Here is a 16913-nt window from a genome sequence, read left to right as displayed (position 1 = left end):
CTGAAGAACTTGTAAATAATATCCAAGACTACCAGCCCATTTTATCTGCTAAAAATAGGAATTGCCAGTATCTATATATAAATATTAATTGTAAATAATAAATATTTGGGCTTTGCAGACCATATGCCCTCTATTGCAACTATTTAATTCTGCCACTGTAGTTTGAAAACACCCATAGACAATACCTAAATAAATGACTGTGACTGTGTTTCAATAAAACTTTATTTACAAAAACAGGCAGCAGACTGGATTTGTACCACAGGCTATATTTTGTCAATTCCTGCACTAAAACTCACAACAATTAACATTCACACAGATGCGATGAGATGATCAAATGTCAGAAATGGTAGAAGCGATTCATTCAAGGGGAAGAGAATTAGATGAAGAAGCAGGGAACAATGAAAAGAATAAAAGGAAATATCCAAATTAGGTAATTCCTAGGGTTCTTTATAATTCAGAAATTCCATAATTGTTTAAGAACTCGGTAGAGTAACAATAAACTATACAGGCAATTTGAGCTTTCTCCCAAATAGAAGAATGAAGTTAGAGTCCTGTTAGAATTTTAATCCATGTATTCACCTCCAAGATTCTAGAAGAGGTAGCGATTCTAGAAGGCCATAGAGAGCCTTACTCATGATAGCTCTTACGTTCTCTGAACCAATGATGAAGGGGACTTTGAGTGTGAGAGTCAGTGACCTGTCCATAATGTCGTGATTAAGGCTTCATTATAATACTGAGGGGGAGTGTGTAGGTGGAGAATTCTGTAAGTAACTTCCCTGAAGCAGAAAGCAGTCAAAATACAAGGGTTCTGTCTTGGGAAATCCAGTTCATCGCTGGAGAAAAAAGATTTTGGAATATGACACTACAGGGTGCTGCTCAAATATCTTCTTTCTCATTGTTTTAAGATGTACCCAGAATTTGATCTAATCAAGTCAAGAGACACAAAGACAACTGCCTTTGAAAGAAAAGTTTATTACTTACAATTCCCAGAGGAGGGAGGATAAGCTGTGTGATCAGGAGGCAGGAGGAGTAAGGGGAAACATCAGTGGGAAAAGCTTTTATTGTGGGTTTTTCATGGGAAGGAATGGGTGAGGCAGATGGGGTAAGCAGTTGAGCAGGTTTCATATTGAGTATTGGAATGATTTCAGTGGCTCTGGGCCACAAGGATGGCCTCTAATTTGTCCCACACTGGGCCCTGTGGTGATTCAGGGCAAGGGATGGTGTTCTGGACTTCAGGAGCCCATAAAGGGAGGAGGTTTTGGGTGTGAATTCAGGATTGGCTGGTTTGCATATGGAAGGCATTCTCACAGTAAGTTGTTTGCAATCTCTAGGAACTAACTAGCTAAGCTTAGAAGGGGCAGAGTTCCTCAGGATCTTAAGTTGTCAAAGCATCATAAAATATAGACAATAGAACACGTGATTATAACATCTAGCCCCGGGAAATTTTTTTCTAAATGTCTAGTCTGAAGAAAGTAGAGCCTAAATGTGTTTTAATTTCTTGGAGAAGGTCGTGTGGGCTGAAAGCATTCTGATCTTTGTAGAAAATTCTCTTTTCATACCTGGGTGGCTACGGCATAAGCTGTGAGTGAGGCCTGAACTAAGGGAGTGGAAGCAGCAGAACTTAGGGACAGAAAGCAGCCTTTGGAGGACAGCAGTAGGTAAGGAAGAGTATTCAGCCCATGTGGGCAGTTCCATCTGTCGCTGTGCAGTGCAGTCTGCACAGCTGTAAACAGCAGCCCTGAGTGTGAACCCCACAGGACACAGGGGAAGGGAGTAGTCCAGTTAAGACTTTTAGTTGTGGACAATAAAATCCACTTTAGTTAGTTGAAGCAAAAAAACAAATTAGGAAGTTCACAGGAGGGCCAGAGAGTCCCACAGTCAGGGACAGAGCAGCCAGGGACAACACCCAGCTACAGCACAGAATTCTTGTAGCAGAAATGCCACTGCTGCTGCCATCTGCTCCTCAGAACCTTGACACTAGGGACCACACACTAGAGTCAAAAATTCTGCCCCAGCTGCCTCAGAAGAGGGAAGGGTAGCAGGGCACGTCACCCCAAAACATGCCCCTTTGGTATATTGATTGTGTTGAGCGGTAGGCACTTAAAAATCAGCAAATGCAGAGAGAAGTTTTCTCTGAACTCCCCTTATCTGCCTAAAGACTGACCCTCCAGAAAGAACTCAACTGTCATAGACCCCCTCCCTGGCAATTTCATCAACCAGAGAAGATTGACTCGTCATGGGAGAGGAGACTACAAGTTGACACAACACCCAGACAAAATTTGTCCCAAACTATACTACCTCCCATCTATTCCTCTAAGGACCCATTCACCTTTCCTTAAAATCATTTACTCTCTTCTAGTGTTACAGGCAGTTAGACATGAGCAGAGCAAGGACAATGGGCCAGGTACAGACACTCACCAGGGCAAAAAGACCTAGATGCCTAGCAAGGGGCAAAACTGGGGGGAAAAAGAACCTCATCTCCAGGGTAACTTATCCTCCCCTAGCATATCGCTGGTCATGCAGTTTGGACCCCCTGACTTTTTCCTCCCTAAATTTAACATCTAGACCTTAGTTGTGTTTCAACTCTAGACCCAGAAAAGCAGCAAAACCAGACAAGTGATGCTGTGGCTGCCTCGGGACCAGCTGCATTGACTGAAGACCCTCTGCCCTGGAGCTGACCCATCAGTGGAGACCATGACCCTGAAAAAGCACACCTAGAAAGCTAATGACCCCCCCCCCCACCCCTTCCCCTCAGACCTCCCCTAAGATTTCCACCTACAAGAGAGAGATAAATATGCTCAGGATGAAGGACCCAGCGAGCACTCTCCCCCAGAGGAGCATGTCCGCGCCACCCCCTCCCCGCTCTCCTTCCCTCAAAGGGACCCCATGAGACTTGCAACCAGGGGAGCAATAGGCAGTGGCAGCTTGTCCCGGGCTAATCCCCTGACCCTGTCTCCAAGGCCCCCTTTTCTCTGACTTCCCAATGAGCCAAAGCGGCCCAGCCTAGGCTCTCCCATTGCTTCTTCTATGCCCTTCCTTGTTTCACTGTCCTAAGTGTGTTTTTGCTTCAGTCAATAAATTCTTTCTTACTTTGCTACACTTTGTGTCTTAATTGAAATCTTAGCTTCAATAAGACAAGAACTGAGGTCTTGTTGTCTCCCTGGTAACACTAGGAGGCCTATATCCCTTGTCCTGTTTTATTTAATCCTGAATTCTAAGCCACCTTAGAGAGTTACTCATTTTTTCCTGGGCATCTCCCATGCATGAATAAGGTATAGGTTAATAAGCTTCTGTTTGTTTTTCTCTTGTTAATCTGTCTTTTATTACAGGGTTCCTAGCTAAGAACTCAGAAGAGTAGAAGGAATAGTATTTCCTTCCCCCACCAACCCCCCCATCACCATGCTTGCCAGAAGACCAAACCCCTAAATCACATGATAAGTCCAAAATGCCAGAGAAAATGAAAATGTAGTCTTAGCTTTCAGGCTCTTTGTTCAGGAAGGCAAACTGAAAGGGGATCGAGCCAGAGCTAAGCAAGCCAAGTTATGCTACCTGCCATAGTAAAGATTAAGAGGTTTAGAGTCCCAGGAACAAAACTGGGGATTCAATGCAGGCAGCACTAGGGTTATCATCTGAGTTCTGGGTTGTACCCATGCTGGTATGGGCTGGGGAATAAGCAGTGAATATTCTGAAGCAGGAACAAAACCCTTTAAGTAGACTGCATTTTGCCAATAGACCCATTCCTGAAAAAAAGAACTAAATCACATTCTAAGTGCCACTTATACTATATATTACTTTAAGAATCCTATTGTGAACCCTTTTGCAAAGTGAATAATAGTCCTTCTATATTTCTTTCAGATGAAGCTGGATTTAATAGATTGAGCTTTCTTAAATCAAGGTATACCATTCCCTTGGACCCTTTAAAAGAACGGAACCTCACAAATCTCATGAAAGGAGGCCATAAAAAATCACAGTTTTGACATAACAAGCATGACATAACTGCAAATGGAAACTGGAAACTATTTATGCCATCACTAAGCTCCCTGCCTTCCAAATTAAGCGCTGGAACTCATCAGCTTGGTCATGGAGGTGAAGATCACTGTGATCCTAATACGGGGGTGTGCCCACTCAGTAGCTAAAGTCCTCAGAGTATCAACTCAAACGTAGATCATGGGCCCCATCCACATGTGTGCTATAAATACCTAGGTGCTGGATGGAAGGCGTAGACACAACGTGCTCATAAAAAGCAGCAAGCAGATGGTAATTAATGCCTCACACTGTCCCCAACCTATAAAGCAGACTTGCTATGGTGGCAGCAACTCTGATTTCTAATTTCTTTTTTTAAATTTTTTCCCAGAGAGCTGGAGGCCAAAAGCTGCACATTTTGAAAGATTTCTCTGCCAACTCACTCAAATCTCAGCTTATAATGGAGATTGGTTCTCGTTAATAGATTCATGCACTCTTTCCCCAGTGCCTTGTCAAATAATAGCAGGCAAAGCGATAGGAAAGGAGTCTGCACTCACACACATCTCACCAGTCCAACTGTGGGGAGGGGGCTTGTTGATTACCCTGTCTGCAGCAGAATCAAATTATTTATGGGCCATTTAGATGCAAATGTATCATTCATTTAGCATACACGCTGCATATGCAGACAATTTAGCCAAACAATGGATCTATAAGGACATCCCCACTAATCTTCACATATCAACTGTGTCTTTTCAAAGGGGATTTGGATTTTCTCTGAATTGATCAAACTTGACAAGTAATTTCTACCTAATGTTCAGGCTAGACTCTTCTCTCTTCACCATCTGTAGGTGAGAAATCCTATTTTCTGCTAGTGATGAGGTAATTCAAAAGGCTACAGACTCAGGTTAAGGAAGAGGAGGAGATTGTGTGCCCCCCGACCATGTCACCACAGAAAATAAAACCATTCTGAAGGATCTATTTTGTTTGCTTGCTTTGAAATTACAAAATGTATCCATTCCACACACACCCCACCCCACAACAGCCCATTTATGCTTCCTGAGCTGTTGCAGGAGAGGAAGCCTTGGAGAAATCTAAGCCATCTCTGTACAAAGAGTGTTTTCAGTCCCTGCCTGGGAATTGTAAAAGAGCCACCGCTGTTCCAACTACTCTCGGGATCAATGAAAACCAGATTAGGGAAAAAGATACCAAATTTGAAAACTGGCCCCATCATGGAGTTTATTATCAAAATGTCATTTTGATTCAGTTGTACTAAACAATTGGGTGAATGGGAGAAAATCAAGGTAATAAGCCCAGCAGGTCAGAGATGTAAAATAGAATTAGATAAATTTTTCTACAGCAGGCTCAGAGGGAGGGGCTCAGGGTCTGTGGTGCCTTTGAGTGAGCTCTGAATATCAGCCTCTAAGTATTTTAATCTCATGATTCAACACTACATGTGTTTCTATCCTGGTGCCATGCAGATGACCCTTTACAAAAAAATCACATTTTTTTTATTTTTGTCCAAGTCCAAATGAAGGGCTGTCTGCAATCTGCCCACTGCCTCCTTAAGGAGCCTTAGCCCAACAGGAGCCTCCTCTAACTCTGATCTTTTGGCCTCATCATTGGAAAACAATAATTAAATTGCCAATGTATCCTTTAACTAGGTTATCTTTGTTTTACTGGAAGGCCAACCAATGCCTACATTCAATGGTAACAATAAAGTGTCAACGATGTGTACCAGGAACACTGGGCTAGATGCCTTTTAAATTCCTCAAGGAAAAAAATATTGATATTGTTTTTATTAACTCAACAAATTTTGTAATATCCTGGCTAAGGTCTCATTCTCTAAGTTCTAAAATAGAACTCATGCCAAATGAATTGTAATTCACTATCCCTACCTCTGTCTCCCCATCTACCTCTACACACACACACACACACACACTCTCTGTAGCCACACTTATTTCCCACTCCCTGCAACAATCCGGCCAGTTAAAACCTGCTGCTCCTGCTTCATTCCCTTCTAATGTCTTCCTTTTCTGTGTTCTACGTCATCCCTCACAACTCTACTACCTGGGCCCTCTCAGGACATATATTGCTAACTTCAGTGGCCTCTTCTCACTCTTTGTTTTACTCAAACTCTCTACCACATTTGATACCGTGCACAGCCATGGGTTTCCAAGAAATTTCTGAACACTATACAGAGAGGTCTGCCAGGCACCTCAAACTCAGTTTACCCAAAGCCAACATTGACCTGCATCCTCTACCTGCAAGGGGACATCCCACCAAACCTTCCATTCTTTTTGAGTTCCCTGCCTGTGGTAAGGCAGCACTCTCCTCTCAGTCACCTGGACTAGAAATCTCAGTGTTGCAGAATGAAAATTCAGACAGATGCCGAAAACCAGGACTACAGGCTTTATTAGAGGAGAAGGACCTGCTGGGCTGTCTCGCAAGGGGAGGACAGCAGCACGAGCAGAGGTGGGCATGCCTTTTGAGGGGAGGAATGGGAAAGGGTGGAGGCTTAGTGTACTCGGCACATGCTGATTGGTGACTTACTGTATGGTCCATATAGGAACAAGGGCTTACGGTACTTGGCAGGTGTGGATTGGTGGTTCAATGTATAGTCCATATAAGGTACATGGTTAGTCACTCAGGTATTTCTGGGCTTCAGGTTATGCCATACTCCACCCACCAGTTGGGGGAAGATAGAATCTATCACAGAATTTACCAGGCGACCAGAAAACACAAACGGATACTCAGAAGATTCAGGAAAAACCTTTAGTGTAGATGCTGAAAGTTATCCTTTAAGAAGAGGAGGAAGAAGAAAAAGGTAAAGATACAAATTATGAACAACAAATACACATCTATCAACAAGTGAATCTAAAAATCAAGTGAATAAATAATCTGATGAACAGAATAAACTGTTCATCAGATTAGAATAGAATCAGGGACATAGAAAGGGAGTGGACTGACTATTCTCGGAAGGGGGAAAGTGGTGTGGGGGGTGCAGGAAGAGACTTGACAAAAATCATACACCATGGATGAGGACAGTGGGGGGGGGGGGGTGGCGGGTAAGGGCAGAGGGTTGGGTGGGAACCAGGTGGAGGGGAGCTATGGGGGGGAAAAAGAGGAACAACTGTAATAATCTGAACAATAAAGATTTAATTTTTAAAAAAATAAAACATGCTATTGAGTTGAATTGAAATAGCAAATCCTGCTAGAACTTAAAATATTTCTGGAGAGAGACCAGTTGGATGAGACTGAGGAAAGGGAAGTCTCAATAGCCCTATGAATGGAACTAAATTAAGAGCTTAGAGTTACCCCAGGAAAGGCCTCAGACATTTCACTCCTGCTATTTTAATTGAGATTAAAGCATACATCAACAAAACAATGAGGAATAAATGTGGCATTTTTTTAAAAGGCCATACTATAATTCCAATTTGACTTCCAAAGCTCTGCTTCATAGCAATCCCACCACTATCACCATTTCTGGCCCTTAAGTCCCTCCCAGTGGAACTGTTTGAATCAGGGTGACTCTACTGCCAATCTTCTTGTGGCTAAGAGTGGGATCCACACTGCTCATTCAGCCATGGGCTTCATGTCAGGGGTACCTCTGGGGGAAATGCCCCTTCCAGTAGGGTCTAACCAATGATGATGCACAAGCATGTCAGTGATTAGCATGAAGTACTGCCATTTGACCTTTTGTGGGCCTCTAGGTCACCTAACCCTGGTCTTTATCCTTCCCTGTATACTCTCCAGCCTGCTTCCCTTCTGCTTCTGTCAGCTCGGGCCACTTTGATCCTGCTTTCTCCATCGTCCCCATTTCACCCATCTTCCCCTCACATTCTGCTCTCCTGCAACTTTCAGACCCTAGGACTTGTGTGGTGCCTTCTCTCTTCCAGGTCTTCATGCTATTGTTTCTGTCTGGAATGCTCTCCCTCCAGCCCATTCAACTACATTTATCTGGATAAATCCCACTCCTCCTCATGCCTCAGGGAGTGCTTTCCTGACACCTCTAATTTAAAAAAAAAAAATACATGTTTTTATTGATTTCAGAGAGAGGAAGGGAGAGGGGGAGAGGGATAGAAACATCAATGATGAGAGAATCATTGATCAGCTGACTCTTGCACACCCCCTATTGGGGATCAAGCCTGCAACACAGGCATGTGCCCTGACAAGGAATCAAACCATGACCTCCTGGTTCTTGGGTCAACGCTTAACCACTGAGGCACACCGGCCAGGCCTGACACCTCTAATTTGGCATAGGCTCACGCTCCTTTAATCTCTTCTCTTCACTGTGAGCTCCTTACATCCTATAACACTCATCACACCTGTAGTACCTTGTTTTGTGTTTGTCTTCCTGGATCTATGTCTATTCTCCATAGTGTCCCCAGGGCCTAACACAGGATCTGGTACACAAAGAAAACCAATAACTATTTGTTGAATTGAAATGAGTTGCCTGACTGGGTAGATCTGCATATTTCATGTGAATGTTTACCACTTGCCAGACATCATTCCCAAAGTGTTAGGAAACAGCCCCAAACAAGGCAGACAGAATCTCTCTTGTCAAGAGTCTTGCCCAGCAAGATTCCCTCTCATCATTGATATTTCTATCTCTCTTCCTCTCTCTGAAATCAATAAAAACATTTTTTAAAAAGAGTCTCATATTACAATGGAAGGAGATAAATTTTTCATAAACAGATGAAATAGGAATATGATTACTTCTAATAGTGATGTTTGTGAAAAATCCTCCTTTTTCTTCATTATTCTGTTTAGGTAGTCACAGTTATATAAAATTCAATTCCTTTGAATCCCATGATCATTCAGTACTTAACAAACCAGAGTCATTTTAGCCTGAAGAAGCAAGACCTATGGCCTCTGGGTCAACAGCCAGGGTGTCTGCCACCTTCCTAGGTGCTAGACTGTGTCATTTCTGTGTCTATATCAGCTCCATCTCGGGTCCTCTTTGATTCCAGTTATTCACAAATGTCTGTCTCTATTTGTGAACAGAAAGTCAAGAACTATCACTTCTCAACCCTGCACACAGCCCAGGATATATTAGTAGTAGTGCTGTCAGAGAAATACGTGGATTGCCTTTCTCCATTGTTAGTGGAAGTGGGGTTCTTGAGGCACTGCTGGAATAAGCATTTCTGAAGGCCCCACAGCAGAATGAAATGTGGTAGAAAGCTTTATTTTCATGGAATTACATCCTTGTGTTTGTAAAATCCCATTTCCCTTAATCCAGTCCTGGGAGGTTGGGCAGCTGGGGAATCAGTAGGGCTAGAAGCAAAGCCAGTCTCCAGAGTTTCCATTCCATGGTGGAGCTGGGTCTGGTTTAGCATTAAGCTAGTTATAGTCTACTAGAGGCCCGGTGCACAAAATTCCTGCAGAGTGTGTGTGTGTGTGGGGGGGGGGGGGGGTGTCCCTCAGCCTGGCCTACACCCTCACCAATCTGGGACCACTTGGGGGATGTCCAACTGCTGGTTTATGCCCAAGCCCACAGGAATCGAGCCTAAACCAGCAGTTGGACATCCCTCTTGCAATCCGGGACGGCGGGATCACCCCTAACCACTCTGCCTGCCTGCCTAGTCGTCCCTAACTGCCCTGCCCTGCTGGTCTGGTCACCCCTAACTGCTCTCCCCTGCCAGCCTGGTTGCCTCTAACCGCCTCTGGCTCAGCCCCCACCGCCATGGCTTTGTCCGGAAGGACGTCCGGAAGGATGTTCAGAAGATGTCTGGTCTAATTAGTATATTACCCTTTTATTAGTATAGATTAGTCCATGGTGTATGGAGTCCACATGGCTGTGGGCCATATGGGTGAGTGCAGGAGCATGAGAGCCCCACAAGCCAGGAGTAAAGTGCAAGCAAGCAAGAGTCTGAACCAAGAGAGCTAACTCCTAGTTTGGATGATTAAGCATCTGGAATCTTCCTGTGCTTGCAGTGGCCATGCCTACTCTGGCCAATTACCTGTTCCCGGGTGTGACTGACAGACAAGTACCTTCCTTATTTCATCCAGACTTTACTGGCATGCCTATTATATTTGGTCTTTCCTTTGCTCCTTTCCAGGTATTAATAAGTAGCTTTATTACAATGGTATCAGTAGGAGCCCAGTTAACATTTGCTGCTTTTGATCAAGCTGAATTTGAAGGTTAGTGTGCAAAAGGTTAAGTACAAAGAAACAGAGCAAAGAGGAACTTGGCTTCTATAAATTCTGGAAAGGTAATTCCACATGATTCACCTCTTAGCCTTTCTTATGGTATCCTGGGTTCCTGTTGATAGATTTGTGTATTGGCTGGTGTGACACTGGTGCAATTCTGTTGTAACTCAACTATCCTAGCTCTTTGGTTCACCTGTGTTCCCTCTCTATGCCTAACCCCAGACCCACCTATGTTGATAATAGTCTTCTCTGGGGCCCACCAGGGAAGTGCTCCCTCTCGTGTAGGTTTGGGAACACTACAATCATTGCAGACATTGGTAACCATGGTTCCACCCAAGTTTGACATGGCTCCACACAAACATTCCTATGTCAGTCAGAGCCAAACCTGGCCAACTGTAGACATCTAGAATGTGAGGTTAGGCAAGAGCATCTTGAGAACCTAGATTAGGGGGTGAGAGTCTTTTCAAGAATGTGGCATCAAGTTCTCCTATTCCTCTGTCCCATGGGAGAAAGGGACATCAAAGAGAAAGGAGAAAGTTAGGGTTAGAGTGCGGGCTGTGAACACTCAAAGAGGATAGGGGTGCAACTGAAGAGGTAGGAGAGGCGGTGAACTGGGGAGGGAGAGACAGAGTTGAGAATTGGATTAGATCAATGCTTCTCAAACTTTAGGGTATTCAAGAATCATCTGAGGATCCCTCATAAAAATGCAGGTTCCGATTCCACAAGGCTGTGTAGAGTTTCCAGTTCTGCATTTCTGACTAGTCCCCAGTGATGACTGTCTCTTGTGCCTCAAACCACACATTGTGTAATAAAGAGTGAGATGATTTCTAAGGCCTCTTCCCCACGTTAATTACGCCTATGATTCTTTAAAGGGTTGGAATTAGGATGCCCACACTGGCTTGTGGGTACTGGGAAGAGGAGTCACTATTAAGTAGAGCCATATGCCCAGGGGAAAAAAGGGGAGGATCACTACTGCCTCTGACATCCTGACATTGAATCATCACCTGTTGTAAGCAAAGCACTGGGCTTGGTACTTTATCTGCAAAGCACTACCTACAAAATGGGCATTCATATTATTCCCTTTTGTGGCTGAGGAAACTGAGGCTCACTTAGGGAGGCTAAAGTAATTTGTGCAAAGTTACCCATCTTGAAAATGACCAAATTAGGTTTTGAACGCAGTAGGGCTAAGCCCAGAACCATGATTTGTAAACACTTTTCCATGGCCAGGTGACTTGAGTTTAAACAAGGACTCCTCCTTCTACTGGCGGTGTTCTCTTGAGCATTCAGTAAGTGCTTGATAAGTGTCTATTTTCTTTTTAACTTTTTAAAATCTCTATTGTTGAAAGTATTACGTATGTACCCCTTTCCCCCCATTGACCTCCCCCAGCCTGCCCCTGCCACCAACCCCAAGCTTTTACCATCCTCTTGTCTGTGTTCCTGGGTTATGCATATATGCATACAAACTCATTAGTTTATCTCTTCCCACCTTCCCACTCTCCCCAATAAGTGTCTATTATGATCATCATAATTATTGCCAGTTAATTATGGAGACCATGAAGCAGAATACCCATGGATTTAGCAAGCAGGAGGATTAGGGAGGATCACTGGGGTGTTACTATATCTTCTGGCCAAAAATAAACTTTTGCTTACAGAAAGCCCAGAACTCAGAAGCGTGGCCCCCATTCTCTTATTCTAAATCAGTCGTTCACTCTCCTGAAGCATCAGACACCCCATAGAAAAGCAACACATGGGGCCAATGCTGACACCAACCTCAGAGCTGTCATTTTCATCATATGCATCTACAAGGGATAAGACACATTCACTGCTGAAAGAAAAAACACCAGATAAGCACACTGGCTGCTCGGTAGCTGGTCAGCTCATTTAGGACCACAGGGCAAGGCCCTGCATTACAGGTAGCAGTGGATTAGAGAAGACTTTGCAAGCTGGCACAGGGCCAGGGAGAGAGTAAGGAGAGTGAGACATTCACTTCAGGTGCAAAGTGTAAGGGCTGCCAAAAAGTTAGTAATCAAGATAAATAATATTTTAATGCAATATGTATTTATTGATTTTAGAGAGAGGAAAGGGAAAGAGAGATAGAGCTAGAGAGAAAGAAACATGGATTGGTTGCCTCCCACACACGCCTCAAACAGGGATTGAACCCAAAACTTGGGTATGTGCCCTGACTGGGAACCAAACCCACCACCTTTTGATGTACGGGATGACGCTCCAACTATCGGAGCCATACTGGCCAGGGCTTGATGCAATATTTTTTTAAAAATCAAAACTGATGCCAAAAAATCTATTAAGAAAAAATATTAGAATTGTAAATAAAGACCAGATGTGACCCTGCACTTTGCACAACCCTGAGAATGAGTTCCTAACCTGGTCCAGGCTAGATTGGCTGGGTATGGTAGGGTCAAGAGACTAGTCCCCAGTATTTGGTGTAGGGACACAAAGAGAGGTATGGTTTCCAGCCTTCAGGAACTTACAGGTTTACCTAATGAAACTAGAGAGCAGTCATAAAAATACAGTTGCCTGCTGGACCAAAGGCAGTTGGAACAATATTTCCAGAGGATAAAATGTCAGCATTGGTCAAAACCCTTTAAAATAGGCATGCACTTTAACTCAGTAAATCCACTTTTAGAAATTTATCTTAAGGCAATAATAATAGATATGTATAAACATATTCATTATTGGGTAGCTTATATGAGAGAAATCTTAAAAAACACTTAAATGGCCAACAATAAGGAATTGGTTTTAATACAATAACAAGATACCCACATAATAAACTACTACTCTGCTGTTTAAAATGAAGCTGTAGAGAAAGTAATGACATAAGAAGAAGTCACAGTACTGTCAGAAAGTAACTGAATATGCATATATGAAAACCATTGCTAAAGAGCTGAAAAGGAACGCCCTTGGGTGCAGCAAAATTATGTACAGGGGCAGCGAGGGGAGGTCCCCCTCAGCCCGGCAGTCGGACATCTCTCTCGCAATATGGGACCGCTGGCTCCTAACTGCTCACCTGCCTACCTGCCTGATCACCCCTAACCCCTCTGCCTCAGCCCCCATCACAGTGGCTTTGTCTGGAAGGACATCTGGAAGGTCATTCAGCTGTCCGGCCTAATTAGCATATTACACTTTTATTATTATAGATACTGTATTATTAACATTTTCTAAAATAAATTGCTTTATAATCATATCTTCCCATACTATTTTGAGGTGGAAGAGACAGTCAAGTGTGGTGGCCTAAGAGGGGGGTAAGAAAAACATTTGAGGGAAGGCCAAGGGCACAGATGGGAGTAGGGGGGGCAGCCAGGTTGGCTGGAGCACAGAGGTGTCCAGCTAAGTATGGTGTCCTCAGTCACACTTGTGACGGAGGGACAGAGTGTCACAGAGCCAGGAATGGAGGAAAGGTTCATTGGACTCAAGAGTGGGAAACAGCAACCACTCAGCTGCCAATTCCAGAAAGCCCTGGCAATCAGAAATGGAGGGATGCACGGGCATCATTCAGAGGCTGTGATAAACATTCCAGCAGCTCCTCTGGTTAAAATTGCAAATCCACAACTCTCCACCTAATCCCTTGGTGGTAAGGGAAGATTAGCACACATCACAGCCTTGATAACTCCTTCTATCCCTTTAAGCTGCATGTAAAATTTCAGGCATCTCCCTAGAGACCCCAAGCTGGGCTGTTGCCATTCCCTCCCGCTAATTGGAAAACTATAATAAGAAAGTCAACATTGCCCATTCTGATTCCCTAATAACCCGAGTAATGGAGCAGCCTGCCCTGTGCTCCCTGATTACTCTATTTGTTTACTAACTACTCTTGCGTGGCTTGAAAGCATGAATGATGGGGGCTATTATAAGCCCTTTAAGTCACTACATTTTTTCATTATGTTAAAATAATAATATCTGTGCTGAGAGAGATCGTTTGGTCCAGAAAACCTTTGGACTCCTGCAGGCTGGGGTGGAAGCTTTGAAAATTTGAATGACTCCCTTTGGGGACATAAAGACATGCAGCTTTCTTCGCCACAACTGCGCATTAAACCACAATAGGAGAAGGAGGCAGCATGAACACAGGTGCCTTGGTGAGGCGGTCATATCTTCCTTTTTGTTCCAAACCATTTCACATCTGGCATCTTAGGAACCTGTGAACTGTGTGAGGCAGAGGAGGCGTGGGGGGTCCGTGGGGTAGGGAGGGGTTAGAGTGCCTCCACACAGGAGTGGATGATGCCTCCCTGGCTTTAAACCTGGTCAAAGGTCCAAAGAGCTGTGCAGTGGCCATAGCCTGCCTGCTGCACCTGGGGAAGCCCCAGCCATCACCACCAAGCCAAGGGAGAAGCTGCATTTGCAGCCTAGAGGGCCCTTCTCAGTCCCATGTCAACACAACGCCCCAGGAATCTGCTGATTTCCTAACTGACATTTTCCCAGAATCATTTCCAAGGGTCATCTGCTTTTATTGGCAAGTTCTAGAGTTAGTGAGCTGTGGGAATGGGACAGGTGTGCAAAAGACCCATCAGGATGTTTACTCTAGTCCAGTCACTCTACATTGTATTAAAATACAAAATGTAAAGGTATAAATATAAATCCAGACTATTAAAATAGTGGGCAATATTAATGGAAATGTAATCCTAAATAGTAAAGCGATAATATGCAAATTGACCATCACTCCAACACACAAGATGGCTACCCCCATGTGGACACAAGATGGTCACCACAAGATGGCTGGCAGGGGAGGGCAGTTGTGGGCAATCAGGCCAGCAGAGGAGGGCAGTTAGGGGCAATCGGGCCGGCAGGGGAGCAGTTAGGCATCGATCAGGCTGGCAGGCAGAAGCGGTTAGGGGCAATGAGGCAGGCGAGCAGTTGGGAGCCAGCAGTCCTGGATTGTGAGAGGGTTGTCACAGATTGGAGAGGGTGCAGGTTGGGCTGAGGGACACACCCCCTGTGCATGAATTTCATGCACTGGGCCTCTAGTCTATTATATATAAAAGCCAAGGGACCAGAACAGCAGACTGACCAGAACAATCGGGGACAAAACCAGCCGGCCAACTGCCAGCAGCCCCTCCCCCGAGCCAGTCCCACCCCCAATCACCCCCCTACACACTGATCGGGGGCGGGGCCAGCTGGCCAACCACCCATGGCCCCTCCCCTGGCTGGCCTGGCCCTGATAAGCCCCCATTGGGCAGGCCAGCTGGACCCCACCCATGCACAAATTCATGCACCTGGCCTCTAGTAGAGTAATACACTTTTTTTAAATTAAATCTTTATTGTTCAGATTATTACAGTTGTTCCTCTTTTTCCCCCCCATAACTCCCCTCCACCCAGTTCCCACCCCACCCTCTGCCCTCACTCCCCACCCACTGTCCTCATCCATAGGTGCACGATTTTTGTCCAGTCTCTTCCCGCATCCCGCACACCTCTTTCCCCCCCCCAAGCATAGTCAGTCCATTCCCTTTCTATGTCCCTGATTCTATTATAATCACCAGTTCATTCTGTTCACCAGATTATTTATTCACTTGATTTTTAGATTCACTTGTTGATAGATGTGTATTTGTTGTTCATAATTTATATCTTTACCTTTTTCTTCTTCTTCCTCTTCTTAAAGGATACTTTTCATCATTTCATATAATACTGGTTTGGTGGTGATGAACTCCTTTAGCTTTTCCTTATCTGTGAAGCTCTTTATTTGACCTTCAATTCTGAATGATAGCTTTGCTAGATAAAGTAATCTTGGTTGTAGGTTCTTGGCATTCATCACTTTGAATATTTCTTGCCACTCCCTTCTGGCCTGCAAAGTTTCTGTTGAGAAATCCGCTGACAGTTGTATGGGTACTCCCTTGTAGGTAACTGACTTTCTTTCTCTTGCTGCTTTTAAGATTCTCTCTTTGTCTTTTGTTCTTGGCATTTTAATTATGATGTGTCTTGGTGTGGTCCTCTTTGGATTCCTTTTGTTTGGGGTTCTCTGCGCTTCCTGGACTTGTAAGTCTATTTCTTTCACCAAGTAGGGGAAGTTTTCTGTCATTATTTCTTCAAATAGGTTTTCAATATCTTGCTCTCTCTCTTCTTCTGGCACCCCTATAATTCAGATGTTGGTACGCTTGAGCTGTCCCAGAGGCTCCTTACACTATCTTCATATTTTCAGATTCTTTTTTCATTTTGCTTTTCCGGTTGGGTGTTTTTTGCTTCTTCGTATTTCAAATTTTGACTTGATTCTTGCGATCCTCTAGTCTGCTGTTGGAACTCTGTATAATAGCCTCTATTTCAGTCAGTGTATGCTTAATTTCCATTTGGTTCTTTATCATAATATCGAGGGTCTGACTAGATTTCTTGAGGATCTCAGTACATTTATCTGCGGTCTCACCAGTCTTTTTGAGGGTCTTACTAAATTTATTGGCGGCTTCTAGAAAGTTCTTGAAGAACCTTAAAAGTGTGGTTTTGAACTCTATATCCAGTAGTTTGCTTTCCTCCATTTCTGTCATTTGTGTCCTGTTCCTTTGTCTCCGCATTTTTTATGCTTCCCTGTGTTAATAAAGTGGTTTTCTGTGCTAAGTGTCCTCTAGGGCCTAGTGGTTCAGCCTCCCCAATTACCTGAGGAGGACACTCTTGGTGCACCCCCTTGTGGTCTTTGTGCACAGTCTTGTTGTAGTTAAGCCTTGATTGTTGTAGGTATCACTGGGAGGGAATGACCTCCAGGCCAGTTGGCTGTGAGAATCAGCTATGTCTGCAGTGGGAGAACTTCTGTGCTGGAGACACCCCTCTGGGGCAAGACTTGCTTCAATGGGGCTTTGGTGCTCACTGGG

Source organism: Myotis yumanensis, unplaced genomic scaffold (genome assembly GCF_028538775.1).
Source record: "Myotis yumanensis isolate MYYU_CA2020_CCGP unplaced genomic scaffold, mMyoYum1.0.hap1 SCAF_3, whole genome shotgun sequence".
NCBI classification, from domain to species: Eukaryota; Metazoa; Chordata; class Mammalia; order Chiroptera; family Vespertilionidae; genus Myotis; species Myotis yumanensis.
This window is presented reverse-complemented; position numbering follows the sequence as displayed.